Raw genomic sequence first — 17,997 nt, forward strand, 5'->3', positions numbered from 1 at the left:
CCCTAACAGCCTACTACCTGTCCTGACCTTGCCACTGAACAATGTGCTTTGCACAGAAAACTCAAAGAGGAGGTCTGGATGCTAGCCATACCATCACCATTTATTTACTATTGGATTTTGACTAAATTATCTAACCTCTCCTGAACCTTAAAGAACATATCTGAATCCCACTGATTCCCCTCTCAGATAAACACTAGAGATGTGTGTTTGGGTGAAGAAATCCATATTCCTAGTTGGGAACTAGGACTCCAGGAGAGAAGAAGTTCATCATTGCTGGGCTAGAGGAGCCTGCTGGGGTATTAGCTCTCTAGGCTTGCACTAACAAAGGGATACAAACTAAGTAGCTGAAACCACAGAAGCTATTGTCTCACAGTCTGGAGGCCAGAAGTCTGAGATCAAGGTGTTGGAGGGGTGTTTCCTCCTGAGGACTGTGAGAAAGAATCTGTTTCGGGCCTCTCCCCTTTCTGGCAGCTTGCTGGCAGTCTTTGGCACTCCTTGGTTTATAGGTTCATTATCCTGATCTCTGCCTTTATCTCACATGGCATTCTCCCCATGTGAATGTCTTTGTGGTTGATGTTTCCTTATTTGTAAGGACACCAGTCATATTGGTTTAGAGCCCATCCTAAGGACTTCACTTTAATTTGATTACCTCTGTAAAGACCCTCTCTCCAAACAAGCTCAGATTCTGAGAAACAGGGAGTCAGGACTTCAACACATCATCTTTGGGGAACACAATTCAAGCCATAACACCTGAGTCAGTTAGGACATGCTATTTCAACCTGTAGAACCTTAGAGTCTGAGCATCCGTGGAAACAGCAAACCCCACCGATGCCTATCCTGATGTCTCACAGAGGCTGATTCAGACTCTTCATTCCATCTTGGCCTGAAACTTCCAGAGAAAGAGTCCCATCACTTGTCCTGACAGCCCTTACCATCCTGGACCCCTGCTGGGCCTCCCCCATCTGCTGCCTCAAAATCCAGTACCACCCTTGTCACTCACCCTTGTCCCCCACTCACTCCACAAGCATCCCCTAAGTGCTGACTGCCCTGCTTCACTGCCAAATCCTGGTCCTCTCCAGGGTTTCTTCCACCAAAGAGACCCAGACATTGAATTTAACAGCTTATTTGAGGTTGTTTTTGTTTTCTAGGTTTTTTGTCGCAATGTTTTTTTTTTTTTTTTAGTTTTTCCTTTCCAAAAGAAAAGACACAATATCTGAATGACAAACGTGTCTACCCCCTTGCTTAGTTATTTCAAAGGGAAAAAAAATCCTCACAAAGCAGGAAAGAATAAGCACTTAACAATTCAGTGGCTGTCTTGGTGCACATGCCTCCCTCCTAGTTAATTCTTCTATACTAACAACTGCTTTGGGCACCATAAATTATATACCTGTTTTGACTAAAAGGAGTTGCATGATGAGTGGTGGGGCTTATCAAAATCAAGTCCACATTGCAGGTGCTGTCAGTATGACAGACAGAAAGGCACAGCGTAATCCCGATGACTTCCCAATGAAACATAGACAGAGGCTTAACCTGATCCCTGAAGGAATGACAAGGAAAATAAGGTGAAAGACCAATTAGCCTCTTTCCATATAATCTGAAATTTATTGGCTGGCTATTTTTACTCCTTCTGCTCCCTGACTCACCAGGTAGCAGCCAGGAGGTGACAGAAGCCAATGCTTTCTCTTCAGAGCCATCTGATAATTTTTGGTGGAAAAGCTACCTGACTGTTACTGGACTAAAAAGTGCATCATATCGACCTGACCCACAGCCTTCTTTTTCTTTTAGAGAGTTGAGAAAGACAACACATGTGCACCTGTTTTTCTAAGTGGGAGGAAGAAGGGATGTGGAGAGAAGTGGCAATTCTCTCAAATGTTATCCATCAGTTGCTGGGTGCCTGCTTTGTGTTCACCCCTTGCTAGGCATTGTAGAAGAGACAAGAAAAGAAAAGTCATATTCTATGGCTTATCAAAATCTTGTAGAGAGGAGTAAATAGATAAAACTCTGCTGTAGAGAAAGAGAAAGTCTTAATGATGCTGCTGGTTTTCATGTGTGATGAAATTGCCTCTTCCTTTTTAGCAGGTCAAGTATTACCTTTGGGGTTTTTATCCAGCTCTGGGGATGGGTGTGCACTGGATACTTATCTTCCTGGAGTCTTTCATTTGGCATCCTTTGTGGCCAATGGGATATAGTTGAAAGGAAACTAAGCAGGGTTTAGAGCAGCATGTGTGGTGATACTTAGGGCTGAGAGCAGGAATACACAACCCTCTGGCTTGAGCCACACAGTTATGTGTGGTGAGATGATGTGCCCACAATGGGAAGTTGACCAAAGGTCAATGTGACAGAAGCTGGAAGAAGACCATGAAGGGTGAGGGAGTCAGTTAGTAATTCTAGAAGAAAGTTTCCTCCATTTTCCTGGTGGTGATGTTTACGGTGCTCAAATGCACTACCCTGGCCACTGTAGCCATGTCTCCTAACTGAATTTCCCATATAACCTGTCCTGAGAGGGTTGATAAAGCCACCAAAAGTGTTTCACTTCTAGGACACAGATCAGTCACTGAAGGACCACAGCATCCAAGCAACAAGTTAATTCCTAGGAAATGGAGCAAGTACATTTAGGAGGCAAAACCCATGTTAATCACTTTGCCTGTTGTTTCTCCTCTATTACCTTTGCCCACATATGCCATGTTCCCCCCAATCAACTTCGATTAAATTTATCGTAACAAAGATTGATAATAATTATCATTAGTATAAAAAAATTCTTTCTCTTTTCATAGTGCTTTTTTCTTTCTAAACTATTTTCACACACATTAGTTAATTCAATCTTTATCATCTGCTGTGTGCCCAGCCGGGGCTAGGTACTGTGAGGGATGCAAGAAGCAAGACTTTGCACACCACTGAGTGGCTAGTGCTGTCTCTCTCTTTGCTTTCACTGGTCTTTGTGACTAAACCATCAGGCACAGATACCAGAGAAAGGGCAGGGCTCCATTCCAGGTAGAAAAAATGGAAATCTGTCACTCTGCCCACCCAGAACCTCCTGTTATCACTCTATCATAGTCCATGACTGACCCATTCCCTCTGGCTGCTCCCAGCCCCTAAGATTTTAAAGCTGCTATTTCGCCTTTCTAGATGGCCCTGATGTCATCAATTCCAATCTTAACCACACCCTCTTCCTACACATATATCCTCATAACTTCTCCAGATTCCTTTAGATTGCATTTTGGCTCTCTGCTGAGTTTGCTACTCCTCCCAATTTAGCAACATCTGAAAATTTAATTAGCAGGTGGTTGTCTCCCTCTTCCATATAATTAATGAAGATGTTAAAATAAAACTGGATTAAGAATTTATTACACTATAATTTGCAAATCATTGTCACAGTTACTAGATAAGCTCTAACAACACAGAAGGGAGCAACTTGAGAGGAGCAAGGGTGGCTAAGGCACCATCATCCTCCCTCTAAGCCAAAGGCAATATGGTACAGGGGAGAGAACTCAGGCTGAGAGATGGTAGCCAGGGTACTGGCTGAGAGTCTGTCACTAACTGGTAGAAGCTCCCTCATAATCCATCCCTAAACCCCAAGGTACATGTTAAAGAACACGAAGAGAATCTCAGCTCAAATCACCAAGGGGCCAGGGAGGTTTTCCTCTGAGCTTGGAACAAATGCAGTGATCCATTAGAAAGGGAGGGAGTGTCCTTTATTTCCATCTCTTGCCTGATAGCCCTGGCCAGAATTTCCAATACTATGTTGAATAGGACTGGTGAGGGAGGTCATCCTTGTCTTGTGCCGGTTTTCAAAGGAAATGCTTCCAGCTTTTGCCATTCAGTATATTAGCTGTGGCTTTGTCATAAATAGCTCTTATTATTTTGAGATGTGTTCCATTGATACCTAGTTTATTGAGTGATTTAGCATGAAGGGGTGTTGAATTTTATCAAAGGCCTTTTCGGGATCTATAAAGTCTATAAAAATAATCTTGTGATTTTTGTCATTGGTTCTGTTTATGTGATGGATTATGTTTATTGATTTGCGTATGTTGAACCAGCCTTGCATCCCAGGGAAGAAGCTGACTTGATCGTGGTGGATACGCTTTTTGATGTGCTGCTGGATTCAGTGTGCCAGTATTTTATTGAGGATTTTCACATCAATGTACATCAGGGATATTGGCCTGTAATTTTGTATTTTTGTTGTGTCTTTACCAGGTTTTGGTATCAGGATGATGCTGGCCTCATAAAATGAATTAGGGAGGAGTCCCTGTTTTTCTATTGTTTGGAATAGTTTCAGAAGGAATGGTACCAGCTCCTCTTTGTACCTCTGGTAGAATTTGGCTGTGAATCCATCTGGTCCTGGGCTTTTTTTGGTTGGTAGGCTATGAATTACTGCCTCAAATGCGGAACTTGTTATTGGTCTATTCAGGGATTTGACTTCTTCCTGGTTTAGTCTTGAGAGGGTGAATACATCCAGGAATTTATCAATTTCTTCTAAATTTTCTAGTTTATTTGCATAGAGGTGTTTATAGTATTCTCTGATGGTAGTTTGTATTTCTATGGGATCAGTGGTTGATCTCCCCTTTATCATTTTTTATTGTGTCTATTTGATTATTCTCTATTTTCTTCTTTGTTAGTCTGGCTAGCAGTCTATCTATTTTGTTAATCTTTTCAAAGAACCAGCTCCTGGATTTATTGATTTTTCTTAAGGGTTTTTCGTGTCTCTATCTCCTGCAGGTCTGCTCTGATCTTAATTATTTCTTGTATTCTGCTAGCTTTTGGATTTGTTTGCTCTTGCTTCTCTAGTTTTTTTAGTTGTGATGTTAGGGTGTCAATTTTAGGAAAAAAGGAAGTCAAATTATCTCTGTTTGCAGATGACATGATTGTATATTTAGAAAACTCCATCATTTCAGCCCCAAAACTCCTTAGGCTGATAAGCAACTTCAGCAAAGTCTCAGGATACAAAATCAATGTGCAAAAATCACAAGCATTCCTATACACCAATAATACACAAACAGAGAGACAAATCATGAGCAAACTCCCACTCACAATTGCTACAAAGAGAATAAAATACCTAGGAATACAACTTACAAGAGATGTGAAGGACCTCTTCAAGGAGAACTACAAACCACTGCTCAAGGAAATAAGACAGGACACAAACAAATGGAAAAACACTCCATGCTCATGGATAGGAAGAATAAATGTTGTGAAAATGGCCATACCGCCCAAAGTAATTTATAGATTAATGCTATTACCATCAAGTTACCATTGATTTTCTTCACAGAATTACAAAAAACTACTTTAATTTTCATATGGAACCTAAAAAAGAGCCTGTATAGCCAAGACAGTCCTAAGCAAAAAGAACAAAGCTGGAGGCATCATGCTACCTGACTTCAAGCTATGTTACAAGGCTACAATAACCAAAACAGCATGGTACTGGTACCAAAACAGATATATAGACCAATGGAACAGAACAGAGTCCTCAGAAATAACACCACACATCTACAACTATTTGATCTTTGACAAACCTGACAAAAACAAGCAATGAGGAAAGGATTCCCTATATAATAAATGGTGTTGGGAAAACCGGCTAGCCATATGCAGAAAACTGAAACTGGACCCCTTCCTTACACTTTGTACAAAAATTAGCTCAAGATGGATTAAAGACTTAAACGTAAAACCTAAAAACCATAAAAACCCTAGAAAACCTAGACAATACCATTCAGGACATAGGCATGGGCAAAGACTTCATGACTAAAACACCAAAAGCAACGGCAAACAAAAGCCAAATTTGACATCTGGGATCTAATTAAACTAAAGAGTTTCTGCACAGCTAAAGAAACTATCATCAGAGTGAACAGGCAACCTACAGAATGGGAGAAAATTTTTGCAATATATCTATCTTTACAAAGGGCTAATATCCAGAATCTACAAGGAACTTAAATTTACAGGAAAAACACAACCCCATTAAAAAGTGGGTGAAGAATATGAACAGACACTTTTCAAAAGAAGACATTTATGCAGCCAACAAACATATGAAGAAAAGCTTATCATCACTGATCATTAGAGAAATGCAAATCAAAACCACAGTGAGATACTGTCTCACACCAGTTAGAATGGTGATCATTAAAAAGTCAGGAAACAACAGATGCTGGAGAGGATGTGGAGAAATAGGAACACTTTTACACTGTTGGTGGGAGTATAAATTAGTTCAACCATTGTGGAAGACAGTGTGGCAATTTCTCAAGGATCTAGAACTAGGAATACCATTTGAGCCAGCAATCGCATTACTGGATATACACCCAAAGGATTATAAATCATTCTACTATAAAGACACATTCACATGTACACTTATTGCAGCACTATTCACAATAGCAAAGACTTGGAAACAACCCAAATGCCCATCAATGTTAGACTGCATAAAGAAAGTGTGGCACATATACACATGGAATACTATGCAGCCATAAAAAAGAATGGGTTCATGTCCTTTGCAGGGACATGGATGAAGCTGGAAACCATCATTCTCAGCAAACTAACACAGGAACAGAAATCCAGACACCGCATGTTCTCATTCATAAGTGGGCGTTGAACAATGAAAACATATAGGCACAGCAGGGGGAATATCACATACTGGGGTCTGTTGGGGGATGGGGGACAAGGGGAGGGATAGCATTAGGAGAAATACCTAATGTAGATGACAGGTTGATGGTTGCAGCAAACCACCATGGCACATGTATACCTATGTAACAAACCTGCACGTTTTGCACATGTATCCCAGAACTTAAAGTATAATTTTTTTAAAAAAGAGAGAAAAAAACAAGAAGAAAGGGAGGGAGTAAATGATGCAGTGGGGCAACATGTATCTTTTACTGAATATTGTGTCCCTAATAAGAACAAGCTTTTCTTGGAAACCAAACAAAATAGTGTTAAGTCAAATCATTTGACCCAGGAAGTCTTATTTCTAAATATCTATTCTTGGCTAATAAAAACAGCCAACTCTAGAGAGAAATATTTAATCATAAGGAAGGGGAGTTTCTAACATTTAAAAATAATAGACCATGGGGAAAATCCTATACCTTATTTTATCTCAGGTCATTCCCAACTAATCTCACTGTCTCTACTTCTAACTTCTGCTGGCCCTGGCCTGACTCCAGTTCCTATTGTTTCTTCTGACATGGCCTCTCTCAAGTATATCTCTTGCTTTGATTTTTCTCTTCTTTTCTTTGACTTTCATGACCTCACAACCTCATCTAGCCCCACCTTCAGCCTAGCTGTTCCTGGGGCTACATGGCTCATATCCTTCCAGCAATAATAAACAAGACTCCTGTATCAGTTCGTTTTCACACTGCTGATAAAGACATACTTGAGACTGGGCAATTTACAAAAGAGGCTTAATTTGACTTACAGTTCCACGTGGCTGGGGAGGCCTCACAATCATGGCAGAAGGCAAGGAGAAGCAAGTCACATCTTACATGGTTGGCATCAGGCAAAGAGAGCTTGTGCAGGGCAACTCCCATTTTTAAAACCATCGGATCTCATGAGACCCATTCACTATCACCAAAACAGCACAGGAAACACCCACCCCTGTAATTCAATCATCTCTCACCACCGGGTTCCTCCCACAACACATAGGAATTGTGGGAATTACAATTCAAGATGAGATTTGGGTGGAGACACAGCCAAACTATATCAACCCCTCACCCGTTGCAACAAACAGGCCAACCCCACCTCCGGCTCCTGAGATACTCTGGTGCAGGCAGCTCCGCTCTGTCTTTTGTGTTGGAGCTGCCATCTGCTCTAAGGCCATGCCTACCCAGCAAGGCCAGAGAGCAAGCCTGGGAACAGGATTAAATACCTTTATGGTGGACAGACATAAAACGGATTATTGAAGGGTTATTAACGTGTTTAGGAGAATACTCTCAGCTTCACAGAGCAAATATTAAAGAAGTCACTATACCTGTGAAAACTTTTCAAGAAAACAAGTGTTGAAAAATGGAATTCTTAAATCTAATTTGATTCCAAAGTCATTTTGTTATGTCCAACACATGATCTGGCAAATCATGCAGGACTTGACTGACTTGCTGGCCCCATATTGCGAATTCCAGATCAAGTTTGGTACCAAATACATTAATTTTAAAATTTGAGCTCCTATAGTTCTTTACCTCGATGTATTGTAAAAAAGAAGCCTGTTTTGTTGAAAAAAAGAAAAAAGAAATAAAAGACAAAGTAGTGATTCACGCAAGGGAATACCTTGAAACGGGTATAATTTATAAAACAAAATACCCTTAATATGACAGCAGTCAATTTAGCCTGATATAAAAGAGGGTCTGTGTTTTCTTTCATTTATATTTTTATGATACGTAATGTCTTTATAATTTCACCACTCTACATCAAAGCCACCAACCGCTGAGTGCCTAAATAAGTAGCATGTGAAGAAAATGAATGAATTGCTAAATGTCCCATTATGTCCACAGAGAATATCCTTCTATTTGGAGTCAGAAATCTTAAATTGAGACAACAAATGAATGGTTTTCACTCCAATGGAGGGAGAGTTTTGGCAACTTTATTATGCTCAGCATTTGAATTGGAATAAGAGGAAATATAGAGAGAAATGAAGTTTTAAAAAATAATAAGTGTTGTTGGTGTTGGGTTCTGGCTCTGTCAGTTCGTCTGTGAGACAGAGTGATGGGGACTGCAGGGGGCATAGCACATGCATAAAACCTCCAGGGAGATGGAGCAGAGGGCCTGTCACTGTTGTGATTTCTCCTGCACAAAGAAGCTATTTGAAGAATCTTAACAAGTTCTAACGTGTTTGGCCCAACACATTAGGGCTGACATCAAAAATGGAAAAGCAGAGAATCTGTCGAGCTGGTTAAAGGAAATCACAATAATCAGCAGCTCTTAAGGCACTTAACCACAGACACCCAGGGAGCCCCAAGTCAAGGAATAAGAAATGGTGGGGGAGAAGGGGTGGTGATTGCAGCAACATCCAAGAGCTCATTGACCTTAAAAATCTACCCAAGTGCATTGGTGGAAAACAGGATGAATACTATAGCAAATATAACACAATTACTGATCTGTGTATGCTGAAGCAACAAAGGCTGCGGAGATCCACTTTCACTGGCCCTAATTCACCCTCTTAGAGCCTCAACATTTAAAACTTCTATTCTTCATATTCCAGAACTCATCTCTCTTTCTCTTACTATCTGCAAATGTCCATAGGAACTTCCTCTCAGCGCAGTGTTTTGTGCCACAATTGATGACAGAGAAGGGATGGGCTTACTAGTGTGCCCAAGTGTCCTCCAGATCAGGAGGCTGGCATTTTCTGGGTAAGACATTTAACCTACTGGTTGAGAATTAACTGTGAGTACATTATCAAAATAGGTCGGATGTACTTAACTTTTGACCTATTGGAGTGATGAGATCATAGCCCAAGGGTGAACAGTTAGTAATCAAGTCAAATGTTTCATTCCCTGAGTAAGGTTGATCTACACATTTGTGACTGTGTGAGAATATATGTGTTGTGCAACGTGCATGCAGTCAGAGCAGAGTAGGAAAAGGCTTGCTCTCTGACACCTTTTAGGGTCTATATTTTAAAGAAAAAAGTTCATACCCAGATAGAGGGAAAAAGAAACTCTGAAATTCAGAAGGGTCACCTTTCATGCTAAATAGAGAGTAGCATTTTATTCCTTCAACTGGGAAAATCTGCTCTATGTGTAGCAAATACAGTATTAAATTGCAATATAATGCATGTAACTATGAATATATGCTTTGAAGCTTGAACACTGCTCTTTTAAGACAAAATAATCAATGGACAGTCTGTTCCTGATATGGTTTGGATCTGTGTCCCCACCCAAATCTCATGTTAGATTGTAATCCCCAATGGTAGAGGTGGAGCCTGGTGTGAGGTGACTAAATCATGGGGGCAGTTTCACATGAATGGTTTAGCACCATCCTACTTGGTACTGTCCTCGCAATAATAATAGTGAGTGAGTTCTCATGAGATCTGATCATTTAAAAGTGTGTAGCACCTCCGCCCCAGACCCTTTGCTCCTACTCTGGCTATGTGATGCTCAAACTCCCCCTTCGCCTTCCACCATGATTGTAAGTTTCCTGATGCCTCCCAAAAGCTGAGCAGATGCCAGCATCATGCTTCCTTACAGCCTGTGGAACTGTGAGCCAATTAAACCTCTTTACTTCATAAATTATCCAGTTTCAGGTATTTCTTTATAGCAATGTGAGAATGGGCTAATATAGTTCCTCTTTGGCCTCAGTTTTCTAATCACAGGAACAAGCAGCTTAGACTATATAATTTCTAAATTCCAATCCAGTCTCATATTATGTGGTCTTTAACAATATTAATAACAATATCACAACTATACCATAATGGCATATCACCAACAACAACTTTGTCAACAACTATTTGCTGAACGCTTAAGAGGCACCAGTGTGCTGAGTGGTTTATGTACTTTAACTTATTGAATCCTCACAATAATTTGTAATGAAAGAATATTATCATTTTTATAGATGAAGACAAATAAATTTTCCAATATTACATCGTTTATGGGTGGCAATATTGAAATTCTAACTTAAATCTAACCCCACAACCTGTGTTCTTAATTTTAAAAACTGTATTGTATATTTCAGTTTTGTCTAGCATAGAGGGAGGGGAAGACAGGCTATAAGAGACTGAAAAGCAGAAATGTTTTTAGTAAGTGTTTACAATATTATTGAAGAGAAAAGAGCCACATGGAAAAGAGATAACCATACGGTATAGTATGTGTGTAAGTGCCAGATTAAATAGATCGGTCAATAAGAACTACAGGACTTAGAGAAGGGAAAATCATTATTAGTTAGATACTAGCAACAAGCATAGCTAGAAAGGGCTTTGTGTCACTGGGCTTTCAAACGGAGAGAAAACAAGGCAGACAGAAAGGCCAGGATAAACGTTTTTGGTGGGGAAAAGTGCATTAGCAGAAGCAAACATTGGGATTGTTGTAGCATGAACAAAAAACAATGAAGAGAGAAGCTTGCATTTTCTAGTCTGAAGAAAACATGTAAACCTTCATATTTTGCAAAAATAAGTTAATATATTTTCCTTACAATAGAGAAGACTTCAGAGACAGCACATTTTTGTAGCAAATGGTTAATTCACTCATTGTTGCAAAATATGATCAGCATTTCTGGACATACAATATTATGGCAGATCAATATTTTCACCACATATACAAGGATCAACCTAGGACTCTTGTTAAAGATACAGAAAAGTGATTCTCACCACAGACCCACTGAGTCAGAATTTCTATTAATGAACCCAGGAATTTGCATGTACAAATGCTTCTCAAATTATTGTTAAAAATGTTATTGCAGTATAGTTTTCATACATTAAAATGCACAGATTTTAAGTATTTATCGTGATAAATTTTGACAAATATATACACCCCTGTAACCTTTATCCCAACTGAGATACAGAACACTCCTATCATCCCAGAAAGTTTTTTGTACCCCTTCTATACTTTTGATATTTGGCCCTCCAAACCTCATGCTGAAATTTAATCCCCAATTTTGTAGGTGGGGCCTACTGGGAGGTATTTGGATCATAGGGCAAATCCCTCATGAATAGCTTGGTGCAGTCCTTGCAGTATTGAGTTCTTGCTCTATTAGTTCTCATAAGAGATCCCCCAAGAACTGGTTGCTGATTGTTTAAGAGTCTGGCACCTCTCTCTTCTCCTCTCTCTCTCTCTCCCTGCTATCGCCATGTAGTACATTCCCTTTTGCCTTGGGTGGAAGCAGTCTGAGGTCCTCACCAGATGCAGATGCTGGCATCATGCTTCTTGTACAGCCTGCAGAACCATGGGTGACATAAACCCCTTTCTTTATAAATGACTCAGCCTCAAGTATTACTTTATAGCAACACAAGTGGACTAAAACAGCCCCTTTGCCATCAGTCCCCCACTGCTCCAGGAAACTGTTGATCTGATTTTCAATCTCTGAAGATGAGTTTTGTCTGTTCTAGAGCTTCCTATAACCAAAATCACACAGAGTATGTTTTTTTGTGCCTGACTTCTCAGCATAGTCTATGAGAGTCACCACTGTTGTGGGCATCAGCAATTTGTTCATTTTTGTTGCTGAGTAGTATGTCATTTTATGAATATGCCATGATTTGTTCTTTCATAGTCTTGTTAAAACACATTTGGGTGGTTTCCAGTTTTTCACTCTTGTGACAAACATAATCATATAAGTCATTTTACAGACAAACAGTTTTTGTCTTGGATAAATAATTCGGAGTGAAATTGCTGGGTAATAGCATAGGCGTATGTTTTAGCTTTAAAATAAATGACCAGTTTTCTCAAGTGATTGTGCCATTCTATTGTCCCACCAGCAACGTATGAAAATTTCAGTTGCTCCACATCCTCACTTGATATTGTCAGGCTTTTTAATTCACCCACTCATGACCAACTTTTTTTTATGGTTAGTGCTTTTGTGTCCAAGAGGTACAAAAATTTTCAATATTTTCATTCTAGTTCATTGAAAATATTTTTCTAATTTCTTTTAAAATCTCTTCTTTGACCCATGGGTTATTTAGAAATATGTTTTTTTAATTTCCAAATATTTGGCCATTTTTCAATATATCTTATTCTTAATGATTTTTTATTTAATTCCATTGTGGTCAGAAAACATATTTTATAAGATTTTAATTTCTTGAAATTTACGAGATGTATTTTAGTGAACAATTCATGATTTTTCTTGTGGAATGTTCCATATGCACTTAAAAATAATTTGTATTCTACAGTTGGGTGTGCTGTTCTGTTAATGTCAATTATGTCAAGTTCTTGGATAGTGGTGTTTAGATTCTCTATATTCTAAATGATAATTTGACTTATTTGTTCTATTAACTAATGAGAGGTAATTAATACCTCTCAGTATCTACTACCTTTCAGTGTTAAAAGAATAGTTAATATTCTATCATAAAGGATTAGAGTAAATATATCCTACTGAGAGGATTTATTAACATTGCATCTATAATTGTGTTATAGATAGATGATAGATTTCCAACCTTTTATATCCATTCTGTTTGCATTACATTGTCTCTTGTAGACAGTATATATTTTACTTTTATAGCCAGTCTGACAGTCTCAGCCTTGTAATTTGAATGTTTAGTTCATTTATATTTAAAGTAATTATTTATATGGTTTGGGCTAAATATATCACCTTACTATATATTTTCTATTTATTTATCTGGGCATTTTTTGGATATTTATTTTTTGGGTTAATTGAATAGTTTTGGTATTATATTTTCTTTTCTCTATTGGATTTTTAACTATGCTGCTTTTATTTTTTTCTTTGTTATTCTAGAAATTATAATATGTATTCTTAATTTATTAGAGTATCCTTACAATTAATATTTTCTCAGTTCACACTTTACACTGCCAACTTCATAAATGTAAAAATCTCAAATCAGTTAATACTAATGAGCTCCACCAACTTTTATAGAATTATTGTCTTATATTTTATCTCTATGTTACATAGGTTTTAACCAAATCTTCTAATGTCATTTTTGCTTTAACAAGCCATTACTCCTATAAAGAAAGTAAAAGAAGAAAAACTAAAAGTAAGTGTGTTTGTTTTTTTGTTTGTTTGGGGGTTTCTTTTTTTTTTTTTTTTTTTTTTGAGATGGAGCTCTGCTCTCATTGCCCAGGTTAGAGTGTGATGGTGCGACCTTGGCTCACTGCAACCTCCACCTCCCAGGTTCAAGCAATTCTCCCGCCTCAGCCTCTCTAGTAGCTGGGATTACAGTCATGCGCCACCACGCCTGGCTAATTTTGTATTTTTAGTAGAGATGGGGTTTCTCCATGTTGGTCAGGCTGCTCTCAAGCTCCTGACCTCAGGTGATCTACCCGCCTCAGCCTCCCAAAGTGCTGGGATTACAGGTGTGAGCCACAACATCTGGCCAGTAAGTTTTTATATTAAATTACTATTTACCACATTTAGTGCTTTTCATCTCTTCTTGTAGAATTAGATTATCACTTGATACCATTTTCCTTCACTGTGATAACTTTTTTTGGGTATTTCTTATAGTTTAGGTCTGCCAGCAACACATTTTCTCGTCTTTTATTTATAAAACGCAATTTTAAAAAATACTTTCATTGCATATAGATTCTCAGTTAGTAGGTTTTTTGTCTTTTCTTTCAACACTTTAAATGTCCATTCCATTGTCTTCTGGCCTTCATTGTTTCTGATGAAAAATCAACCATCTTTCATATTGTTCCACTGTGTGTAATGTGTTGTTTTTCTTCCAGCAGCTTTTAATATATTCTCTATATCTCTTTATCTTTGGTTTTCATCAGTTTATGATATCCCTAAATATGGTATTTTTTGTATTTACCATCCAGCAGCCTTTTGTTACAAGTGTGAATTACTGATTCCTATCTCAAATCCATTGTATCAGAGTCACTGTGTAAGAAAGTTCCAAATGTCTAAATACTCCCAAGATTATCTTTACTGACACTTAAATTTAGATAATCACTAGGCTGTAGCAATAAAACTCATCTCTAGCCTGAAGAAATTTAGAATATTTAATAAATTCGGATATGTGCTCAAAAATATATAATATCATCAGGATACAAAAATATTCCATATCAGTAGAGATGATTTGCCATGAAAGTTCAGAAAATAAAGAAGAAATCTACATAGTAAGAAAGAAAAGCTTATTGAAAGGCATATCATTTAAGTAGAATCTTAAAATATAAGTGACATTTTCATTTGGAGAGTTGGAGGGGAGTTGAACATTTCTAAATTCTATCATAAAGAAAAATTTCACTATTCCAAAGCTAATCTTAAGACCTCTATCAGAGATGGAAAATAAGGGCTCTCAGCCAACCTAAGGAGATATTTCTGACACTTAAAATTAAGGTCTCCAATCTTTTCAACTTTTAATACAGAACTGTACCCCCCTCTCCCCACCCCTCACCCCCTATACACACATTGATAATCCTTTACCAAGCAGAAAAAGAAAGCTGGAATGCTTTCTGACTCACTAACAAAATGCAATGGCTTCTTATTTTTTTAATGCAACATAACCTGGATGTCAGGTTGCATTAAGATTCCTTGGGTTACAATGACATAAATAGTTCAACATAATGAAACATGACACTGAGAAATATGGGCATTGATCTGTACCTCTAATTTAAAGACGCACTGGGTTTTGCCTTGATCTGCTTTTATGTCCTCAACAAGGAAATGACACATGGATAATGGGTATTGTCTGCTTTGTTGTTCCCAGGACGGGCTGCAAAGAAGAGTTTTTTCATTATTGACACATCCATCGTATTGACAAAAGGGTTATCATATTCTCTTTCTCGTGGACTCTTGTCAAATGGTCATAACTTACAGAAACAAGAACAGAATCATTCTAAAGACAGTCTTCAAGAAAATACATTCCAACTCTATCTTCCTCACACTTCAGTCTGCACTGGAACTAAAATTCAATCTCAATTTATTTATGCAATCAATAAACTATGAGCTAGGTAATGTGCTGGGGTTACGAATACAATCACTAAGATCCTTACTTCATAGTCTTGTCCAGTGTTTATCAAAATATATTTTTCAGAGTTGTTACTAGGTGTAGCCCTAAAAACTCGATGTTTTGGAAACACAGAATTAAACACATAGCAAGGATTGGGGATCAAAAGTGGAAATTAAACTGATTGAGAATTGCCTGTCCCTTCTATATTGGAGCAGTATAGTCACAGGCCTCTGCTGTGTGGGAACTGGAACTGAGTTATAAAATCTGGGAGTTGTCAAGTACTTTTCTATTTATGAAATGAAGATTAAATATTCCACTCATCAGCTTGGAATAACAGCAAAGAATCAGATTTTAGCTGCTATTTATTGAGGCTGTGGCTGTGGTCACTAAAAAGTTGTTAGAGCCTGCTCTAACAAGGAGTTGTCAAACCTGCCCCAAATATAGGTATGAATTCCAAATTTGTATATATAGCATAGAGACCCCAAATCGGGACTAAACATAATATTGACTCGTAAATAGTGATGCCCCAGAGTGGCAAAATAATCATCTGTCATAAAGAGCTTTATAAAAGTCCAGAAACTGATGAGTTCCTACAGAAAACAGATTCTACCAACTGTAGATAATAATAATAATAATAAACTACCAGCTATTTCAGGAAATAATTCTCCATGAGAGAAAATGAACACAAATAACAACAACAATAACCAAAAAAAGAAAAGAATGTTTAAAACTCTTAAGGAGACTTTAAAATAAGTATATTAAAATGGCTTTATAAATCCATGTCTGGGCATGGGGGCTTATGCCTGTAATCCCAGCACTTTGGGAGGCCGAGGCAGGTGCATCACTTGAAGTCAGGAGTTTGAGACCAGCCTGGCCAACATGGTGAAACCCCATCTCTACTAAAAATACAAAAATCAGCCAGGCATGATGGTGCACACCTGTAATCCCAGCTACTTGGGAGACTGAGGCGGGAGAATCGCTTGAACCCAGGAGGCAGAAGTTGCAGTAAGTTGAGATCGCACCACTGCACACCCAAATCTCATCTCAAATTGTAATTAAAAGTGTAATCCCCTCCCCTCCCCTGCTACCATGCTCAGGGAGGGACCTGGTGGGAGGTGACTAGATCATGGGGGCGATTTCCCCTAGGCTGTTCTCCTGATAGTGAGTGAGTTCTTATGAGATCTAGTTGTTTGATAAGTGTCCCCCTTCTCTTTCTCTCTCCTGCTGCCTTGTAAAGAAGGTTTTTACCCTTTGCCTTCCGCCATGATTATAAGTTTCCTAAGACCTCCCCAGCCACGCAGACCATGGGTCAATTAAACCTCTTTCCTTTATAAATTATCCAGTCTCAGGTAGTATCTTTATAGCACAGTGAGAATGGACTAATACAGCAATGTCATGGAATCAACCTGTGTCTGTCAACGGTGAATTGGATAAAGAAAATCTGGTGTATATATACACCATGGAATACTACAGAGCCACAGTAAAGAATGAAATCATGCCTTTTGTAGCAACAAGAATGGAGCTGAAGGCCATTATCATAAGTTAAATAGCTCAGAAACAGAAAATAAAATACCACATGTTCTCACCTATCAGTGGTACCTGAACAATGACTACACACGGACATAAAGATGGAAATAATAGACACTGGGGACTCTAAAACAGTGGAGGGTGGGAGGGAAGTGAAGGTTGAAAAACTACCTGTTGGGTATTCACTATCTGGGTATGAGTTCACTTGAAGCCCAAGCCCTAGCATTATTAATATGCCCATGTAACAATGCTGCACGTGTACTCCCTGAATCTATAATAAAATAAAATAAAAAGAGAATAAAAAATGAAAAGAAAAATATTCTTTTGACTGTCAGTGAAGTTTCTTGAAGTTTCTTTAAAAAGAGAGAAAACAAAATGAAAGGACCTACAAATTTTGTGAGCTGTGGAGGCCACACCCTGGCCCCTATATCACGCTGTGCCCTGAACACAAAAACCTACCTTTAAACCAGCCAATACCAGCATCAGTGGGATTGCTCAGCAATCAAGTTTCAACTTGATTGACTATTGAACTTCAAACCTTTAAGAAAAGTGGGAGCAAAATTTTTTTTTCTGCCAAAGACTACAAGATTGTATTATAAGCAAACTCTCAGTGAGAGAGCTCCTAAAAGACAGACAATTGTATATCAATAAGAGGAAGAGGCTCAGGAGAGGTTATGTTATCCCAAATCAACAAACCACCAAACAGCTATCTATCTCAAATCAACAAACCACCAAACAGCTATCTATCTCAAATCAACAAACCACCAAACAGCTATCAGTGGATCACATCCTGTGTTGGCCAGGGGTCGCTGGAGCCCCACCCCAAATCCTCTTCACTTAGCAATCCCATTGCCCTCATAGCAACATCTCCTAAACCTTCAGCTCAGCAGTGGCCCACTTAGATTTGCTCACATTTCATTGGCCAAATCAAGGCTGGCATCCAGGAGGGAGGGAAGCATAATTCT

This window comes from Nomascus leucogenys, chromosome 4 (assembly GCF_006542625.1).
Source record: "Nomascus leucogenys isolate Asia chromosome 4, Asia_NLE_v1, whole genome shotgun sequence".
In the NCBI taxonomy this organism is placed as follows: domain Eukaryota; kingdom Metazoa; phylum Chordata; class Mammalia; order Primates; family Hylobatidae; genus Nomascus; species Nomascus leucogenys.